The sequence below is a fragment of the Tamandua tetradactyla genome, chromosome 11, assembly GCF_023851605.1.
Source record: "Tamandua tetradactyla isolate mTamTet1 chromosome 11, mTamTet1.pri, whole genome shotgun sequence".
NCBI classification, from domain to species: domain Eukaryota; kingdom Metazoa; phylum Chordata; class Mammalia; order Pilosa; family Myrmecophagidae; genus Tamandua; species Tamandua tetradactyla.
This window is the reverse complement of record NC_135337.1, coordinates 60,198,911-60,206,707: the sequence shown is the minus strand read 5'-3', so window position 1 is coordinate 60,206,707 and position 7,797 is coordinate 60,198,911. Positions and strand designations below refer to the sequence as shown.

The following is a 7,797-nucleotide window of genomic DNA, read 5'->3' as shown; positions in this document are numbered from 1 at the left end:
TTGAATCATTCATTCAACATCTATTTATTGAGTTCCTACTATGTACCAGATATGAATTGAATCAGAAAATGTTATTAATATATTTAATGAGGGACTCTGCAGGCTGCCGATGGGTTTAAAATTCTTAGGAGACTGATTAGTCAAGACTCTGTTGGATCACCTAAGTAAATGAAGGGCTGGACTGGGCCAACCTCGGAGGAGACTGCATTCAGGGACTTGACTCTTGTATTCTCTCCCCCTCGTTTTCTATCTTCCTCTTACTCTCACTCCTTGCTTTTCCTTTTCCATCATTATATCTCCTACTACTCTCTGCATATTAGCTTCCTTGCCTCAAGCTACCTATTTCCATAAGCCTACAACTGTGGCCACAGGGAGCTCAGGACTTAGAGACCTGTTTTTGGAGAAGAAATCATTTTTTCCCCAATCAATTGCAGCCAATTTGAAGGACTCAATTTGGCCCAAAATACTTTTCCAACTTTGGACCAGGTCGTTGGGGCTGATTTATAGCCCACCCACGCTCATATGCCTTACCCTGTGATCAGGACAATAGGGTATGGTAAAAGAAGATGAAGTGGATAAAGGAGATAAAATATGCAGCAACGAAAAGAATAGTCATTACAAATTCAGCATCTCTGACCTCAATCTTATAATCTAGTAATGGTGGTAAGAGGTGCATTGAACTTCTTAGAATTCCAGGTCTCTGTGCAAAAATCACGTGGATAGTTATTGACCTATATCTCTCAAATTATATTTTGTGGAACATTAGTGTTCTATTACGAGACATGCCATGAGAAAAAAACATTCAAAATTATGCACTGCCTGTTTAAAAACAGATACAATTTCAAAGTGTGCAAAGTATATGAATGGAAGATACAATTTCAAAGTGTGCAAAGCATATGAATGGAAAACGTTAAAAAGAAATAAAAATATTCAAAATCATTTCCAAAAATGTTTAACCATCCAATTTCCAATAATAATTGAGACTCAACTGTCTCTTCTTTGCTACATTAGTTACCTGACACCCAAGACTGATTAGGTGGACCCTATTATATATCCTGGTAGCACCAGTACTTCTCTTTTTTTGCCCCAGTTGACACAATGGTAATTAAATAATTATTTGCATAATCTTTTTTTCTCTGTTGAGATTTTAAACTTCATGGGAACAGGAATTATCTCTGCCTTGGTCATCCACCTCATACATAATAAGCACTTAATAACATCATTCGTTAGATATTAACATAATGAATGAAATAAAATGAAAACAATGACTAGATTTAATTTTTGCATTCAAAATTTGCAAGGATTTTTAAGCTGATAATTTTCAGTGTTAGCTATGGGCATTAAAAAGACATTATTTTCACATTGCCAGTTGAAATTGTAAATTGATACTACACTTCTGGAAGGTAGCTTGGCAATGAGTTCTAGAGCTCAAAACTGTACATAGCCATTAACTTTTATTCAGAAAAAAGTCTTGAGGAAATAATCAAGGAGTTGCACACAAGGCTATTGACTGTAAATGTTGCCAGTACAGGTTTCTCCCTGCTTTCTTCTTACCCAACCCAATTCTCAGCTTTGAATCTCTTGCAAGTAGAATATACCATCTGTTTATCTCTCCACCCATTTCCATGGTTATCTCCTAGACTTTGTCAAACTGCCCACACCATAATCTCAATTCTAAGCATCCCAACTCTCCAAGCCACAATTTCTGTCTATATATCTGATTATCTCTAAAACACCTTTATAAAAACTGTTAGAGTTAAGATACCCAACTTTAAAAATTTCTGACCCCTCCAGGGCCTACAATCCACCTCATCATTCTCAGGTCCATCATTCTCACTCTATTAGGTTTCATATTCCTTCATTATTTTCACTCCCTTTCCCCTTTCTTCTTCCATTTCACTCAGCTGGCTCAAGATAAATCATGGTCAAAGTAATGTCTCCATCTACTCTATGTCTGCATCTGAGCTGATGATCTGGCTGGAGAAAAATAAAAATCATCATGACCTCCCAGTTTAATTTCATGATTCCCAACCATAAGGAGGACTCAATTATTGTGTGGCAATTATACTATCTTACATTTCTTTTCATTTTCCTGTCAGCTCTATATAAATCTCCAACACTGTCCCCTCCCTCTTCTCTCACATTTGAAGCTCTTGCTTCCTATTTCACCGAAAAGAATTAGAAGCAATCAAAATGGAATTTCTGCCAACTTCTCCTAGCATATCTATCAGCCTCTAAATTCCTGTGCCTTCTCTGTGCATATAAAACCAACTTGAACACTAGTACTGATTCTCTTCCCTTACTTAGGGACATTGCTTCAGCAAACCTCCTCTCACGCATCACCAATTTTTTTTTTTTTTTGCTTTATATTAGATCATTCTCACCTGTATAGAAGATGCTGTTAGTTTCTGTTTGAATATAAACAAACATTTATTTTACTCTATTTCCTTCTCCAGCTACCAATTCCATTTCTCTGCTGTCCTTTAAAGCAAATTGCTCTGAAGAATTGTTTATATTTGCTTTTTTGTTAAAAGTGCATATTTCAATTATCAAAAGTTATTTTCTCCTTTAACAGCAAAATTGCTGACTTGTAACAAATTGCTTTACAATTTAAGTCAAATGACAGTAACACTAATAAAATTAAAAAATGAAATTGATTGGGTATTTAATTTTAAAATATGTACTGTCAAAGTAGGGAAATATATAAATAAGAAAATACATTTCAAAATCATTAAAACTTGCCAAATGATGAGTATTTAAAGATGTGTACTCAAAAATGTAATTATGCAAAACTACTCTTAAAATTAATAACAAAATTAATAATCATCAATTTTGTGAAACGGTCCTTGTGATTTATGAAACTATTAAGAAAACATTTTTAGCTGTATTAACAACCATCCACTTTTACTATTAACTCTTCATACATCATATACAATCACATCCTTTTGGAATTCGTTGTAGCTCAAGTAAAACTATTTCACCAGCTCGCATTGGACATATAATATGCACATTGACAAACTTATTGAAGAATGAAGATCAATTTAATTTCACTAATTCCTGGATGTAATTACCATAGAGAATGACTACTTAAACTCAAAGACATTGGAACAATTTGCCAATAACAACTAGGCTAACAGATTTTTGATGTATTCACATCCAGATAGCTACTTCCTAGAACTAAGTGATAATTTCCTGAATAAACATCAGAGAAAACTCAAGATTGACTCTAGTATGAAAAACAGAATATTGTTAGGCTAGAATTAAAGAGAATTAAAGACCAAGGTCAGCAGCAACCTCCATATTGTCAAATCAAGAGGTGAATTGTGAAATGTCACCTTATTCAGACTCTCAGCAGCATCTGACATAGGTTAACACTGCTTTCTCCTTGAAACATTTTCTTCTTTAGGCTGTGTGACACTATGACCTCCTGACTTTCCTCTGACCCAATGGCTGCTCCTTCTCAGGCTCTTCTACTGGTTTCTCCCTGCTGAATCCCTGAATGTACAACCCCTCAGTGCTACAGGGCCTGGAGCTTGCTTATTTTCTTTAGCTATAGTCTTTCCCCAAATGATCTTATCCAGTATCATGGCTTTAATTATAATCAGATGTTGACTATTACCAAATCTATAAATCCAGCTCTGATCTCTCCCTAGGTTCTTTTATCCAACTGCCTCCTCAATAAGTCCACTGAAACCATTTTATCAGGTTCAAAATAAAAGTCATCGGGAGTGCAAGGGTAGTTCAGTAGTAAAATTCTCACCTGCCATGCGGGAGACCCAGGTTTGATTCCTGGCCTATGTACTTCCCAAAACAAACAAGCAAGCAACAAACAAGCAAGAAATAAACAAACAACAACAACTGAAATTTCAACAAATGGTGCTGCAAAAATGGGATACTCACATGGAAAAAGAATAAAATGTGAGGCCATACAACATACCAAAAAAAGAACCGCATGAAATTATAGGTCTGCTCTCCACCAGTCTTCCCTGCAGAAGCAAATGACAATGACACCACCCTTCACCCAATAAATTTTATCAATTTATTTTCTTCACATGCTACATCAACCCATCAGCAGGATTTACTTTTATAATATAGCACAAATGAGTCACCTATAGGCCTATATTCCTTTAAGAAGGAAGAGGAAAGATTGGTTACAGATGCTGACAGAGACAGACTGAAAGTTTATACAGCAATGTCCCAAAGGTGATTGCTTAGAAACACCCTATATGCAATTGTAGAAGAGAATTAAGAACCCAAAAGAAAACATTAATAGAAGCTACCAAACAGCAGAGATTCAATTTAGAAGCAACTGCTCTCCACAACACCATACGATCTCATCAACCATTACCATTTGAGACTGAGTCCACGTTTCTCTAGCAAGAAAGGAATAACCTAGGAGAAAGTGACATTTGGCAAACATACTTGCTTTCATTTTCGCAGCATCTTCAAATGGTAGGTGTTAAGAGAAGTAGAATATTCACTGAAAAACTAAAAAAGAGAGGTATGAATGACCACTAAGGTAGTACATATTGTGCAGAGATCCTTCTATTGTAGTTTTTGGAATTTTGTATCTGTGTTTCCTGCACATAGTTCCACATTACCAATAACTTGACACACAGTATTGTGGATGGCTTAGGTGAAGTAAATATGAAACTGATCCATTGTTGTCTGTGTTATTCCAATAAGTCAGTAGGTTTAACTTTGCTATCATGGTTAATGCCAAAATCCCTACAGATTTGGGGAAAAGCTATATCCAAATGCTCCTCAATTTGTTCTAAAGTGTCTACAGCTTTGATTTCAGTTCACTTATACAATTGTAATGTTGAAAAGTGCTGGCAGCTTTCTGACACCCGGCATAACTGAATAACTCCTGGATAGTCTTCCTTCTCTAGTATTTCACTTAAGCACATGTCCAATTTGCAAAGTTTTTATAGTTCTCAGTGATTTCAAAAGCCCAACCAGCAATTGTATTTCCTTTGATTTGCAAGAAGGCCTAAACTAGCTTGAGCAAAACCTTCTTTTGCAATATTCAAGTGCTTCCTTCCATTTGTACAGATAACAGCAGTTACCTGAAGACCTGTCTGAAAGGAGGTGACTTTTTCAAGTTTCTTTATGTAATCAGGCTGTTTATCAAGGATTAAATCTGCTACTGTTTTAGAGACTGCAGCTTGCTGTTTCAATTTGTCTCTGTATTCCTCTAATTCTTGCAAATTGAGAACAGAAGAGAGCTTCCCTAGCTCATATTTAGCAATATCAAATGAGTCCATGGAAAAATATACTTGTTCAGTATTGTTAATTAGTTCTTGTTCAGCTTAAGGGTCACTTGGCTGTTCTCTGAATCCCTCCTCTTAATGAGGGATTCAGAAACTCTCAATGGCAACAAGTTCACTGAGGTTCCCTGGAGGGCTTTGCAGACCTTGTTGAGTTATGAGAGGTTTGATTTTCGCATGTCGAAATTGTGAGGGGTACCCTGCCATGAAGAACTAACAAACCACGATGGACTACCTGATGGCTGGCCCTGGCAGAGTGAAGCCTTAGTGGGTGCTTGCCCATACTTGCTTTTATTCATTCCGATTCTCATATTTTCTGTTGATTCCTCTCCATTTGGCCACTCGTAGAAACAGCTGGTCAAAATGATCAATAACCTCTTTGTGTTTAAATCTTGTGATCAGTTTTTAGTTTTCATCTCATTTTACCTGGCAACAGCATTTGAAAGAGTTACCCACTCCTTTCTGAGTCACATTCTTGATTTGACTTGACAGATACTTTCTCATGGTTCTCTTTTGTTGGTTTCTCTTTTTGTATCTTACTTCTAAATAGTGGAATGCCCTGGGTCTCAGTCCTCAGACCTTTTCTCTTTTCTATTTGTCTTTCTTCTGTAGGTGATTTGATTGATTCTCATGGCTTTAAATGTTGCAACTACATTATTTCTTTATGCCAGACCATTCCCTTGGTCTGCCTAATTGATACTTCCACATGGATCTTTCCTTTGCCTGTCAAGTTTGATAGATAAAGACTCTACCATCTGCTCCACCTATCTTGTTTCTACCATAGTCTTCTCTATCGTGTTAAATGACAACTTCGTTCTTTTTTATCATAAAGCCCTCATGCTTAAAGTTATTTTGAGCTCATTTCTTTCTGTTGGCACAACTTTTAATATCCAGAATCTGACTATTTCTCACCACTTCTTCCACTGTCTTTCCAGCTCAAGCTACTTTTATTTCTTATCTGTATTGTCACAGTACATCTTGCTATCACCCTTATCTCTTTGTATTCCAATAAATACAGAATCCAGAGTGATTCTTTCAAAACATGTCAGATCATATCACTCCTCTATTCCAAATTCTTCAAGGCTTTGCATCTCCCTCATATTGAAAATTTTCACCAACGCCTGCTGTAATTTAGCCAACCACTAACTCTGTGCTCACCTCTCCTACCATTTATCCACTAGCTCAGTCCACTGCAACTATTCCAGCCTTTTCACTATTCATTGGGGATTTAAACAAAATCTGCCTTGAGGGTACTTGCACCAGTTGGGATGCTTTTCCACTAGATATTCATGTAGCTTACTCCTTAAGTCTTTCAGTTTTCTGCTTTAATAGCACATCATAAAATGAGACCTTACCTTACCATCCAATTTTAAATGATCACCTCTTCTCTGGTGTGGTAGATTGAATTATGTACCCCAATTTAGACATGTTCTTAATCTTAATCTGCATTCCTATGGGTATGAACCCAGTATAAATAGCACTTCTTGAATATGTTATCTTTAGTTAAGGTGTGGCCCACTTGGACCAGCCTGGGTCTTAATTCCTGTTATTGGCAGCCTTATAAATATAAGAAACCAAAAGGCAGAGTCAGAGAAGGCCACAGGAAGAAGCTGGAAGTCCGAGGAAACCAGAAGAGAGAGAGAGAAAGAAAGGACCCTACTGTATGACAGGAGGCAAAAATAACAAGCTGAGGCACCCCGAGAATTGCTATAGCAACTACTGCCACAACACTACAGCCTCTGGGAGACAGTCAGTCTTGCCAACATCTTTATTTTGAACTTCTTCTGTCCTCAAAACTGTGAGCAAAAAAATTCTTCTTGTTGAAGCCATCTCATTGTGTGGTTTTTGTCATAAAAGTCTGGAAAACCAAGACATCCAGGAACTCCCTCTCACTATTCCCTGCCTTCTCTCATCCATAACCTTTATATAATATGTGTTTTACTTATGTATCATATGTCTTAATGGTATGTAAGCCCCACGAGGCCAGGAAGTTCGTCTGACCTGTTGGCTACTCTATACCCATCATCTAGGAGACTATCGTATAATCAGCACTCAGTATACTTTTGTTGACTAAATGAATACATGCAACATTTTTTTTTTTTTTTTTTTTTTTTTTTAAAGAGAGAGGGAGGAAAGGAAGGAAAGACAGAGAAGGAAGGAAGGATGGAAGGAAGGAAGGGAGGAAGAAAGGGAAACATTTTTAAACATTTTCTTGTTTTATTATATTTTGTTTGTTTGTTTGTTTTTTACATGGGCTGGGGCCGGGAATCGAACCGGGGTCCTCCGGCACGGCAGGCAAGCACTCTTGCCCGCTGAGCCACCGCGGCCCGCCCTACATGCAACATTTTAAAAATAGGATAAAAAATTTGGGACACTTGAATATCTGAAAATAAGACAATGTGCAAATGAATCACAACATATATACAATGAAACAAACACTTCCATCAAAACTAACATTAAAAGAATATATTGTGAGGAGGCTATGCTTGCACTATCTGTAAAATAAAGGAAAGTAAGATTCAAATTT

At 36.8% G+C, this 7,797-nt stretch overlaps 1 pseudogene; it reads right to left on the bottom strand.

Annotated features, from left to right (window-relative positions):
• Positions 1-4,488: 4,488 nt before the first annotated feature.
• On the bottom strand, positions 4,489-5,477 carry LOC143649142 (syndetin pseudogene; annotated as a pseudogene).
• Between the last annotated feature and the right edge of the window lie 2,320 nt (positions 5,478-7,797).